The sequence below is a fragment of the Leptonychotes weddellii genome, chromosome 4, assembly GCF_054177405.1.
Source record: "Leptonychotes weddellii isolate Sample4059 chromosome 4, ASM5417740v2, whole genome shotgun sequence".
NCBI classification, from domain to species: domain Eukaryota; kingdom Metazoa; phylum Chordata; class Mammalia; order Carnivora; family Phocidae; genus Leptonychotes; species Leptonychotes weddellii.
Window position 1 is genome coordinate 105556108 of NC_138372.1, and position 13555 is coordinate 105569662.

The 13555-nt window shown below is 40.6% G+C and overlaps 1 long non-coding RNA gene across 1 annotated transcript; it reads left to right on the forward strand.

Annotated features, from left to right (window-relative positions):
• The first annotated feature begins 2536 nt into the window (after positions 1-2536).
• On the forward strand, positions 2537-12622 carry LOC145720903 (uncharacterized). Its single transcript, XR_014144179.1, has 4 exons — positions 2537-2867; positions 4494-4572; positions 4835-5014; positions 10662-12622. It is a non-coding gene; the product is annotated as an uncharacterized LOC145720903 (long non-coding RNA).
• Positions 12623-13555: the final 933 nt, after the last annotated feature.

Consider the following 13555-nt stretch of genomic DNA (forward strand, 5'->3'; position numbering starts at 1 on the left):
CTCTAAAATTTTTCAGTATGGTCTAATGTATCATCAGTTTTGGTAAGTATTCCATGTGGATTTCACAAAGAAGTGTATATTTTTACGTGTTAAGTGTAGGGCTCTCTATCCTTTTATTAATAAGAATTGTTAATTCCATTAAAATTTTTTACTATTCCCAGTTTGATATTTTTATTTATGAGTTATAATTAACTTTCCTACTCTGGCTAAGGATTTCTCATTTTCTCCTTGTCATTCTGTCAAGTTTTGCTTGCTATATATTTGAAGGTATATTAATAGGTACATTAGAAGTTCATGATTAAGGGATGACTTTCTCACTAATAAAGATTTTTCTCATACAGTCTAGTTATTTTTATTTTTATATTGCTACAATTATCTTCTTTATATTAGTGTTTGCCTTTTATACCTTTCTCACTCTTTCTGGTCATTTTTCAATGTATGATTTTTTTAATATCAGAGTTAATATCAAATATAGAATTTGTTTTTATCCCCCACAGTATAAGAGCTTCTGCCTTTTTTTTTTTTTTTAAGTAGTCACCATGCCCAACATGGCGCTCAAACTCACAACCCTGAGATGAAGGGTCACATGCTCTACTGACTGAGCCAGCCAGGCACACAGGAAAGCTTCTATCTTTCATGGGATTAAATTATTTCATGTTTATTTTTCTTTCTCATATCTTCCTATCCTACTTTTTATTTGCCAATTATCACTCTTTCTTATTCCTAATCCCCTTTCTACCTTTGTTGGATTGAGGTTTTTATTCTCTTTATACTTAATTTTGATTCTCTCTTGTGGCACATATATAGGCAGATAGCTATATCTATCAATTAATAGATACAGATACATATCATGTATCTTCCTAACACCTAATATATATACATATATAATTTCAATATTAATAGTGCTTATGCTCATATTTTAATACACATATTTAATTTGTATTCTTCTAGTAACATCTAGAGCTATTCAGTGTCTTTTTATGTTCTCAAACATAAGAAAAATTGAACATGATTTGATTTCCCTCCTTCTAATGTCCCAGAATCTCCTATGTGGAGATAATTTTCAATAAGTTCCATTTTGTTCTTTTAACACTTTGGCTCTTTTCACATTATACACCAATAATTAGACTTTATATGTTTTGCTGGTATTACCACTATTTTTCACATCCCATATATATATATATATATATATATATATATATCTCCCTCATTTTTATTTTATTTTATTTTTAAGATTTTATTTATTTGTGAGAGAGAGAATGAGAGAGAGCACATGAGAGGGGGGAGGGTCAGAGGGAGAAGCAGACTCCCCGCTGAGCAGGGAGCCCGATGCGGGACTCGATCCAGGGACTCCGGGATCATGACCTGAGCGGAAGGCAGTCGCCCAACCAACTGAGCCACCCAGGCGCCCTATTTTATTTTATTTTTGTACTTAAAAGCAGTTTTATTCTTTTTTTTATTTGTTTATTTATTTATTTTAAGTAAGCTGTAGGCCCAACATGGGGCTTGAACTCACGACCTCAAGATCAAGAGTCATGTGCTTTACAGGCTGAACCAGCCAGGTGCCTCTCAGAGAGGCTTTTTTCCCCCTATTTTTTTTTTATTAACATATAATGTATTATTGGTTTCAGAGGTACAGGTCCTTGATTCCTCAGTCTTATATAATACCTTATATAATATATAATGTTAATATATATTATAATACCTTATATAATATATAATATTATAGCTATATAATATTATATAATACTTATATAATAATAAGTGCTCATTACATCACATGCCCTCCTTCATGTCCATCACCCAGTTACCCCATCCCTCCATTCCCCTCCCTTCCCATCCCTCATTTTTAGAGTCACTGTTCAATTTACTAGAATATATCCTCAAACAATCCTTTCAGGAAGAATGTGTGGCTATGCCCTTAGCTTGCTTATCTATGAGGGCTCTCCAGTTTTTCCTGGGATCACTTACCTGAAGCAATGTCTGGCTTATCTGCTCCAGTTTCCACACTCAGTATTCTACCTGTGAGGCGACCACAACTGCCCTTTATCCCCATGGGAAGAAGGAGAGAGAGAAGGGTAAGTGATCCTGCTCTGTATCCAGCTACCCATGGATAATTCTGCCAACTATTCCAACGATTTTCCTGCTTCTTGTATTTACTTATTTGAGCTTGGAGTTGCTGTGAGATATTCGTGCCTTCAAACCAAAGCTCTTCTGCAGGTCTTTTGGGCTACAATTTCCTTCAGTACTATTTTCTGGTGAGGGAAGAAGCCACCGCAGCACCTTGACCCATTGCTTAGGTGTTTCTGAGTGTCCCAGAGTGAGAGTCCGTGTAACTAGGACCTGCCTCGCTGTGCTCACAGGAGCAGCGTGGCCTGCATGAGTCACATCCACATCCGGCTCTGGTGAGCTGTGTCCAAAGCAGAGAAGCTAAGAAGTCTCTTGTTTTCTTAGTGGCCATACCTGGTATAGTAGGGTGGTATAGTAGACAGAATGATGACCTTCTCAGGATGTCCTTGTACTCATGCCCAGAACTCGCGGAAGTGTTCCCTTACATGGCAAAAGGGACTTTGCAGTTGTGATTAAGGATCACATGAAGTTGGGAAGAATATTCTGTACAGTATTAACAAGGGGGGGCTCAATGTTATCATGAGAGAGGGGAAAGGGTTACAGTCAGAAAAGTAGATGTGTCACAGAAGCTAAGTTTGGAGACATGAACTTGACGTAAGCCAAGGAATGCAGGCAGATTCTAGAAAAGCAAAGAAATGAATTCTCCATGAGAGCCTCCAGAAGGGACACAATTCTGCCAGCACCTTGAGTTGAGCCCATAAAACCCATTTCTGACTTCTGACCTCCAGAAGTGTAAGGTAAGATATTTGTGCTGTCTTTAGGCACCAAGTTTGTTATACTTTGTTATAGCTGCAAATGGAAACTAATGTAAGTGTTATCTTTCCCCAGCAATAGCAATTTGGGGGGCGTGGACTCCCTATTCCCCATGCTTTCTTCAATGTAGGGTGGTCCCAGCCAAACAGCTCTTCAGGGAAACCTGTTTCTTCTTCCCTGCCCTGGAGTCAAGAGAATGGACAGGTGCCAATTACCTCACAAATGGGAATTCCCGGAGGTTTGCCCTTCAGGGGAACTATGCTATCAGGCTGTGTTGGCTACTATAACGGCAAAACAGCCCAGGAATGTCACTGGGACTGCTGAAAGGTCTTGTCCAGGGATGCGGGGAGGAAGAAGCAAGCAAAAGAAAGGCCCTCTGCCCCAGTGAACCCTCCTGAGAGCTGCATGGAAGGCATGGTCCTCTTGGCTAGGTTCTCTGCTCTGGCCGCTTCCCCAGGAACTCCTGGCTGTGAGTCCACAGGGGAAGGAAATCTCCAGATTATGTCCTGACAGTTCTGCACCCCAACACTTACATCTAGAAGCAACCTGCTCTGACAGAGGCGTAGGTGCTTCGGAGGCACCAGGTGACCTCTGGACGCTGGGTCAGGTCCAGTCCCTGGCCCCAGCCTCCCAAGACCCAGATGTGTCATCCCTTCACTTCTGTCTCTGTTTCAGGGTCAGAGCTGGCTCACCCTCACCCTTACAGTAACTCTATTTCAGGGGCCCCGTTCTCCAATCCTAGCTTGGTTGATTCTGGAGGATGCCTGTAACTTCAAACCTTAGAGAATAAGAATTAGAATAGAGCTTCCTTGGGGCGCTTGGGTGGCTCCGTTGGTTAAACATCCGACTCTTGATTTCGGCTCAGGTCCTGGGATCCAGCCCGGTGTAGGGCTCTGTAATCAGGAGCAGGATTTCCCTCCCTCTTCCTCTGCCCCTCTTCCGCTCAAGCTCGCTCTCTCTCTCAAAAATAATAAATCTTTTTTTAAAAAAGATTTTATTTATTTATGTGTCGGGGGAGGGGCACAAGCAGGGGGAATGTCAGGGAGAGGGAAAAGCAGCTCCTCTCTGAGCAAGGAGCCCAATGCGTGACTCGATCCCAGGACCTCGGGATCATGACCTGAGCCGAAGGCAGACGCTTAATTGACTGAGCCACCCAGGCGTCCCCCCAAAAATAAATAAATAAATCTTAAAAAAAAAAAAAAGAATACAGCTTCCTTTCCTCCAAAAAATCTCCGAATTCCTTAACCTCTTCTTGCTCCTCCCCACATCAGAAAAATCTGCTTCAAAGTGATTTTTCTGTCCTGGGCTGACCGTGAAGCGAGTGGCAATTGCAAAAAGAACAGTTAAACAAATGTACGTTTGGGTGGTGTACTCTTTGGTAAGGTACCCTCCCGTGATTGGGCTTGGATCCTTGTTCTCTGACTTACCATGAATCCTTATGACTAATTCTGCCCATCATACTGTCATGTATGTTTAATGGTAGAAATCAAGTGACACGGTGTCTAGCATATTGAAAATGCTCAATACATATGAATTATTTTGAAGTAATGCTGGGGCAAAGAATGCTGATTGCCTTACAATAACCCTTCTCCCTTCTTCTTTAATAACAGAACCCTGGGAAGTATGCTTGGCTGTAAGATGATATTTCTTAGACTGTTTTGCAATTAGATGTGGCCAGTGAGATAGAATGTAAGTACACTCTGAGGCTTCGAAGAAGGCTCCACCAAAGGAGGGGGCTGTGCCCTTTAGCTCATCGGCTCTTCCTCTTCCCTGTGTTTGGAATGTAAATGTGGTGGCTAGGGCAGAGCAGGAATTTTGCATCATTTTCCTCTGGATTATTTTTCTGTGAGAAAAATTAATGTCCATATGGTTTAAGCCACTTTATTTTAGATTTCTGTATGCAGCCGAACATAATCCCAACTAAAGCAAGCATATTTTTCCTTGTTTGTAGAGAACAGAAGAAAAGAAACATGGAGAGAAAATTGAGGAACAGGAAAGAGACAAAACAAAACAAAACAGCGTTAAGATTCTAGGGGTGGTGTATTCCCTCAAGTCTTTCAAAGAACAAAACGTCCGATCCATTCTGCTATCATGTGTGTTTTGGCGACACAAATGAGCTCACAGACAATTGGTAAGTAGGGAAATGATATCAGTGTAATAATGCTGAAGTCACTTTGGTTCGTAAACAATTTTTCCCAGCATGTGATTTCCAAGAAATCCAGAGCAAACTTCCTCCACAATTAAAGAGCAAGCTTTAGCGACAATATATGAATGCTTTAAGAAATCCTACAGAGGTACCTGCCTTTAGTGAAAGCAAGGGCTGGGTTAAAATTTTTTATTTTAAAAAATAAAATCATGTATGCATTCATTTAAAGCTTTGCATTCTACAAAAGCATGTGCTAAAAAAAGGGCATATGGGATAAATAGGGTTAGGGGCAGACCATACTGTCTAACTTCATAAAAGGAGCACTAACAAAAACTATATGCTACACATTTCCCTACATTAAGCTATTTGTTGAAGCTGTGAAGACGGATAAGGAAGTTGCAACAATATTTCCTTCTGTGTTTTAAATCTTTTTTTAGTTATATTTTTTATTATTTTTTTAAGATTTTATTTATTTATTTGACAGAGAGAGACACAGCAAGAGAGGGAACACAAGCAGGGGGAGTGGGAGAGGGAGAAGCAGGCTTCCCGCGGAGCAGGGAGACCGATGCGGGGCTCAATCCCCGGACCCTGAGATCATGATCTGAACTGAAGGCAGATGCTTAACGACTGAGCACCCAGGAGCCTTTAAATCTTTTTTTAAAGACTATTTATTTGAGAGGGAGAGAAAGCAAGAGAGAGAGAGAGCGCGAGTGGGGGGTAGAGGCAGAGGGACAGTGGGGCTTGATCCCAGGACACCAAAATCATGACCTGAGCCAAAGGCAGATGCTTAACCAACTGAGCTACCCAGGTGACCCCTTCTGTATTTAAAAAAAATGATGAATCCTCCTGAATCAGATTTTTAATTTTGATAAACCTGGCCTCTTGGAAGCAAAAAGCCCTGTATTTCAAGGAAGAAAATGTAAGTCCCTAAATTCAAATGCTACACAGGGCAAGCTGCTAGTGGAGACCAACTGAGCCATTAAAAAAAGAAAAATAGGGGCACCTGGGTGGCTCAGTTGGTTAAGCATCTGACTCTCGGTTTCTGCTCAGGTCATGGTCTCAGGGTTGCGAGATCGAGCCCCACACAGGGCTCTGTCCTCAGTACGGAGCCTGCTTGAGATTCTCTCTCTCCCTCTTCCTCTGCCCCTCCCCATGCTCACACGCACAGGCTCTCTCTCTTTCTCTAAATAGATGAATAAAAAATAAATAAATAAATAAATAAATAAATAAATAAATAAATAAATAGATGAATAAAATATTTTTTAAAAAATACATATTTAGGGGTGCCTGTGTGGCTCAGTCATTAAGCATCTGCCTTCAGCTCAAGTCATGATCCCAGGGTCCTGGATCATGCCCCGCATCAGGCTCTCTGCTCAGCAGGAAGCCTGCTTCTCTCTCTCCCACTCCCTCTGCTTGTGTTCCTTCTCTCGCTGTATCTCTATCAAATAAATAAATAACATCTTTAAAAAAAATTAAAAAATAATACATATTTATAGTTTTTGTTAGTGCTCCTTTTATGAAGTTAGACAGTATGGTCTGCCCCTAACCCTATTTATCCCATATGCCCTTTTTTTAGCACATGCTTTTGTAGAATGCAAAGCTTTAAATGAATGCATACATGATTTTATTTTTTAAAAAAACTAGCTGTACTAGGAAAAAATAAGAATAACTCTAGAGCAAACTATAACTGATACAATATTCCTCCTTCACATCTCAGCACCAGTTCTTTGGTCACGGTTGCCTTTCCAACAGGCTATCTTCCCTAATTTCATCTTCTTGTATCATCTAGAAAAAAAATCTTGAAAAATGCCAAGTCTTAAACATTTTACCATTCATGCTCTTTTACTCAGGAGGCTACGAGGGGATATACTCTTCCAGAATGAGAGCCTGAGTGGCAGGATGCAGGAGTCAGGGACTCAGGGCAGGAGAGCAGTGGGGTAAGGTCTAGGGCAATAGTGATAGAAGGTCCCCAGAAAACCTCCCCGGGACTGACAGAAGAATTTTAAGACCAAAACATAGTGCGTTCTCTTCACCTCCAGGGACAAATGAGATGCTTTACTTAAAACCACATTAAGCTTCTAGTTCAAATTCCAACCCAACCTTGCATTGAAGTTCTTTCCTTCAATTAAAGCTGATAGGGTCAGTCTGACGCCTGGTCGAAGAGTCTGAGTACAAACCCAGTCCAATCAGGCTGGCATTATTTACGTGAGCAGATAGAGAAGTTCCACAGTCCAGCTTGTGTTTAGCAGCAATGCCAAAATGGGTTTTGTTACTGCCGGCTGTCCAGGCAAGGTTTATTGATGTTTCAGTCTTCTCATTAACCTTCTGATAGATAGACCCTCCAAATTCAGTGCCGTCAGTCACATGAGTGTGCAGCTGGAAGTCTGCAGCCTTGTAACCCAGGGCGAAATTATTCTGTGACAGTTTGGATTTGGCTATGTCAAAACTCACCTGATAGCCAGTAAGCCAACCTTCAAAGGCTAACACAGCCCAGCCATAGATGGTTGGTCCAGAAAAGTCTGTATCAACCTTCAGCGTCGCCCTGATGGAGCAGAGACAGGCCCTCTGGTCGGAGATATGTGTAACACACCGACTTACTGTGACCAAGAAAGGCCACCAAGGATGTCTTCAATAAAGGATATGGATTCAGCATGGTCAAAATAGATCTGAGAACCAAATGTTGTAGTGGAGTGGAATTTTCTACTTCTGGTCATGCTTACACTGATACAGGGAAAGCGTCAGGAAACATAGAGACCAAATATAAGGTCTGTAACTATGGACTTACCTTCATCCAGAAATGAAACACAAATACTCTTGGAACAGAAATCTCTTTGGAGAATAAGTTGGCTGAAGGGTTGAAGCTGACTCTTGATACCATATTTGTACCGAACACGGGAAAGAAGAGTGGAAAATTGAAGGCCTCCTATAAACAGGATTGTTTCAGTCTTGGAACTCTCACCACTTTTATTCAACATAGTACTGGAAGTCCTAGCCATAGCTATTATACAACATAAAGAAATAAAAGGCACTCAAATTGATAAGGAAAAAGTAAAATTCTCACTATTTGCAGATGACATGATACTACGTATATAAAATCCTAAAGACTTCACCAAAAAACTCCTAGAATTGATAAATGAATTCAGTAAAGTCTCAGTCATTGTACAGAAATCCATTGCATTCCTATACATTAATAATAAAGCAGCAGAAAGTGAAAGTAAGAAAACAATCCCATTTACAATTACACCAAAAACAATAACATATCTAGGAATAAACTTAACCAAAGAGGTTAAAGACCTGTATTCTAAAAAGTATAAAACGCCTCTTGAAAGAAATACAAGACAATGCAATGAAATGGAAAGACATTCCATGTTCATGGATTGGAAGAACAAATATTGTTAAAACAGCTATACTACCCAAAGCAATCTACACATTTAATGCAATCCCTATCGAAATACCACCAGCATTTTTCACAGAACTAGAAAAATCCTAAAATTTATATGGAATCATAAAAGACCCTAAATAGCCAAAGCAATTTTGAAAAACAAAAACAACTGGAGGCATTATAATTCCAGTCTTCAAGTTATAATACAAAGTGGTATAATACAAATATAAAAATACATATTAAAACAATATGACACTGGCATAAAAATAGACATAGACTAATAGAAGAGAATAGAAAACCCAGAAATAAACCCACGATTATATTGTCAATTAATCTTCCACAAAGGAAAAATGAGAATACAAAGGGAAAAAAAAATCTCTTCAACAAATGGTGTTGGGAAAACTGGACAGTTACATGCAAAAGAATGAAACTGGCCCATTTTCTTTCACCATACACAAAAATAAACTCAAAATGGATTAAAAACTTAAATGTGAGACCTGAAACCATAAAAATCCTAGAAGACAGCACAGGCAGTAATGGCTCTGACATTGGCCACAGCAACATTTTTCTAGATATGTCTCCTGAGGCAAGGGAAATGAAAGCAAAAGTAAACTATTGGGACCACATCAAAATAAAAAGTTTCCACACAGCAAAAGAAACAACCAACAAAACTAAAAGGCAACCTACTGAATGGAAGAAGATATTTGCAAATAACTTATCCAATAAAGGGTTAGTATCCAAAATATATAAAGAACTTATACAACTCAAATCCAAAAAACAAACAGTCCAGTTTAAAAATGGGCAGAAGACATGAACAGACATTTCTCCAAAGAAGACTTCCAGATGGCCAACAGACACATAGAAAGATGTTCAACATCACTTATCATCAGGGAAATGCATATCAAAACCACAATGAGATACCACTTCACACCTATCAGAATGGCTAAAATCCAAAACACAAGAAACAAGTGTTAGGATGTGAAGAAATAGGAGCTCTCATGCACGGTTGGTGGGAATGCAAACTGCTACAACCATTCTGGAGAACAGTATGGAATTCCTCAAAAAATTAAAAATAGAACTACCCTATGATCCAGTAACCGCAGTACTAGGCATTTACCCCCAAAATACAAAAACAGGAATTCAAAGAGATACATGCACCCCTATGTTTATTGCAGCATTATTTACAATAGCCAAACTATGGAAGCAGCCCAAGTGTCCATCAATTGATGAATGGATGAAGAAGATGTGATATCTTATATATATGTAATATAAAATATCACAAATATTTATAAATATTATTAAAAAATCTTGCCATTTTCAATGACATGGATAGAGCTAGAGAGTATAACGCTAAGTAAAATAAGTCAGACTGAAAAAGACAAATACCATATGATTTCACTCATATGTGGAATTTCAGAAACAAAACAAAAGAACAAAGAAAAAAAAAAGAAAGAGAAACCAAGAAACAGACTCTCAACTATAGAGAACAAACTGATGGTTACCAGAGGGGAGGTGGGTGGGGGGAATGGGTGAAATATGTGATGGGGATTAAAGGGTACACTTATCATGATGAAAAAAATAATAAAATAATTAAAAATATACATGTAGGTGAGATAATTAAATCCTCTTTCTGGCCTTGTTTTGTTGCTTTTATTTATTTTTTAATTTTATTTTTTAGAGAGAGAGAGCACGTGCATGCAAGCACACACGAGGGTGGGGGGAGGAGCAGAAGGGGAAGGAGAGAGAGAATTTTAAGCAGACTCCATGCTCAGTGCGGAGCTGGTCTCAGGGCTGGATCCCACAACCCTGAGATCATGACCTGAGAGGAAATTGAGTCAGACCCTCAACCAACTGAGCCACCCAGGTGCCCAAAGTTGCCTTTAATTGCACAGGCAATCTGCTCCTTATCTTGTGGTTTTTAGTTACTTCACTGTGTAGCCTTTTTGAAGGCATTTTTGGTGACAACAAGGAATCCAGACTTATGTTAAAAATTTAACAGCTGGAGTGGTAAGAATGCAAATAATGCAACCAGGTGACAAAGTGTTCAAGGGGTACTTCTGGGCATGGCTACATGAGGAGGCTGAAAAAATGTCTCAACTTACTCTTTGGCCTGGCAGCTGAAATATTTTGTTGACATTGATTATTACAGAAATCTTAAGCTCTGAGTTGTTAAAATGTGAAAACCAATATAGATTCTAGGAAGAGAAAATCCAATAACTCTAGAATTATAGAAAAATTTCTGTTCCTCAGGCATTATGCCAGGCATCAAAGACCGTTTCAGGCATCGCCCCAGCCCTCAGGAAGTTTCTATAAGATGAAGTAATGATTACACAGAAGAAACAACTGGGAAGACAGGCAAAGACAAGACCACTTCTGATGACATGTAAAATTACATGACAAGGACTATGGCAAGAACTGAAGGATGAGGGTGCCATCCAAAGGTCAAATTAATACAATTGTCTCATTATCCACACACAAGAGACTAAATGTTTGAAACTACAGTAATTTTCCTTATGAATACAGTTCAGAAATTATGCATTTTCCTGGCCATGTAAATGCAACCAAATGATTGATTCTGAACATCTGGGACACTTTTGGCCACGTCGAACTTGGAACAAAGCATTTGGCATCCCTTTTAAGGGTGTGTGCTTCCACAATTTAGGGAGGAATCCCCGCTAGAATTCCACAGTTAAAAGCAAATACAATTTTTAATATGCTGAAAGAGTACTATCCTGTGTGGTAGAGGAACACCCAGCTAATAAATGATGGAGACCAGGATAACCCAAATGTCAATGTGGCCCATCTCCTGTGGAGTGAGGATGCATTTAGAGACTTCAGTGATTTTGCTTTCTTCGTGGAACCCATATGCTCTTAAATATTCCAGATATTATTAAAAATTAACTCGAATAGAAGTGGACTCAAAATATTACAGTGTTCCTTTAATGATTTTTTCGGACACTGATGTAGAAAAAGAGCTGTGTCCTTTTATCAACATGGCTATTTCAAATGTGCTCTCGTAAATTCTTGTGTAGTATTGATCACTTCTTTATATTTTCTGTATAAGAATTATGTATCAAGTGCATTAAAATATATTTAAATTTTGCTCCTTGTAAGAATTATTCATCGTGGTCAGTGAAAGAATATAGAAAATAGAACCTTGAGCTGCGCAGAGGGGCGGGCTGTGCACACATCAGCTCTGAGAAACAGACACAGCATCTCTGACTCCTCACTCCCAGAACAGCCCTTTTGTCCGTCGGCAAAAGAACAGTCCGCCCCTGTGCTGAATCCGCAGAGGAACATCAAGGAGCAACCAGAACAAACTACGGGCACACATGGCAACCCGGACAAACATCTCGGACCGCAGGAGGAGCAGAGGCGGCCAAACAGAGGGCACGAGGCTCCATGTATATGAGCTCCCCGAGCCAGCAGCAACCTCCCCCCGCGCCCAAGGAGACACACAGGAGCGCGGCCTGCATCAGAAATGCATGTGCGCAGGCTCGCAGCAGCATGACCCACAGCATCGGGAGCGTGGACGCCACCCAGCTGTGCGTCAGGGAGGCAGGGACACACGACGCGCTGTTCTGCAACCTTCCGGGAATGAAGCCCGGGCGCGCCAGGACATGGGTGACCCCGAGGACGTTATGATCCGCCAGGAGTACAGTCACAAAAGGACAAGTCCTGTAGGATCCACTCGCAGGACATCCTGCAGCGATCCGATGCACAAAGACGGAGCAGCTGGGCTGGGGAGCTGCTGGGGACGAGTTCCGGTGTGGGACGAGGGAAACGTTCTGGAGGGGGAGGGTGGCGACAGCTGCTGGACACCGAAAATGTACTCAATGCCCCTGAACCGAACGCTCAGAAATGGTTAAGATGCGAGATTTTGTTTTCTGTATTTTACCACGATTTGAAAGGAAGGAGAACACCTAACGCTGAGTGGAGGAAAACCATCGGCGGTCACCCGGCAGGGGTGCCGATGGGGGAGGCACACCTGGGACGGAACCTTCCAGAATGACAGGAATGCGATGCCCGAGGGCTGGGGTGGTGGGTGCACAGATGGACACCTGTGTCAGAAGCCAATGAGCAGAACTCTTCAAATGGCTGTACTGTGGGGCGTCTGGGTGGCTCAGTCTGTTAAATGTCTGCTAAGCATCTGCCTTCGGCTCAGGTCATGATCCTGGGGTCGTGGGATGAGTCCCGCATCAGGTTCCCTGCTCAGCAGGGTGTTTGCTTCTCCCTCTCCTGCCGCTCCCCCTGCTTGTGCTCTCTCTCTCCAATAAATAAATAAAATCTTAAAAAAAAAAAAATTAGAAAAACAGGGACGTCTGGGTGGCTCAGTCGGTTAAGTGTCTGCCTTCGGATCAGGTCATGATCCCAGGATCCTGGCATCAAGCCCTGCAAAGGGCTCCCTGCTCAGCAGGGAGCCTGCTTCTCCCTCTCCCTCTGCTCCTTCCTATTGCTCATTCTCTCCCTCTCCAATAAATAAATAAATAAAATCTTTTTTAAAAAATTAAAAAAAAAATAGAACCTTGAAATAAAGCAAATGACCCAACTGACAATTGAAACTCCTTCCTTTTTAAGTCACATTTCACTTTAGTTTTGCTTGAAGATTTTTCAGCAGCCCCCTAAAATATTTCTATTTTGTGGAGGGGAGGACTTTCTAAATGTGGTAAAATTTAAATTTTTTATGGAAGCAGAATTCAACACACATCTTTGAAAGGAGAGTCAAATACCATACAGTAAATTAATTTAACTATATTTACAAGTTATGTTCACCTTACTGGTATGTCATCTAACCATATTTTTATTACCTCTGAAAGGTGTGGCTCATGACTATGATAGAATGTTTAGTACTGATGACCACTTCACTATGGCAAAATAATGTATGATCAAGGAACTTTAAAAATAGCTTTGTAAAAGAATACAGGAACACCAATTCAAAGGGATACATGCACCCCTATGTTTATAGCAGCATTATACACAATAGCTAAGATGTGGAAGCAGCCCAAGTGTCCATCGACTGAGGAATGGGTAAAGAAGATGTGGTATATACATACAATGGAATATTATTCAGCCATAAAAAAGAATGAAATCTTGCCACTTGCAATGACATGGATAGAGCTAAAGTATAATGCTTAGTGAAACAA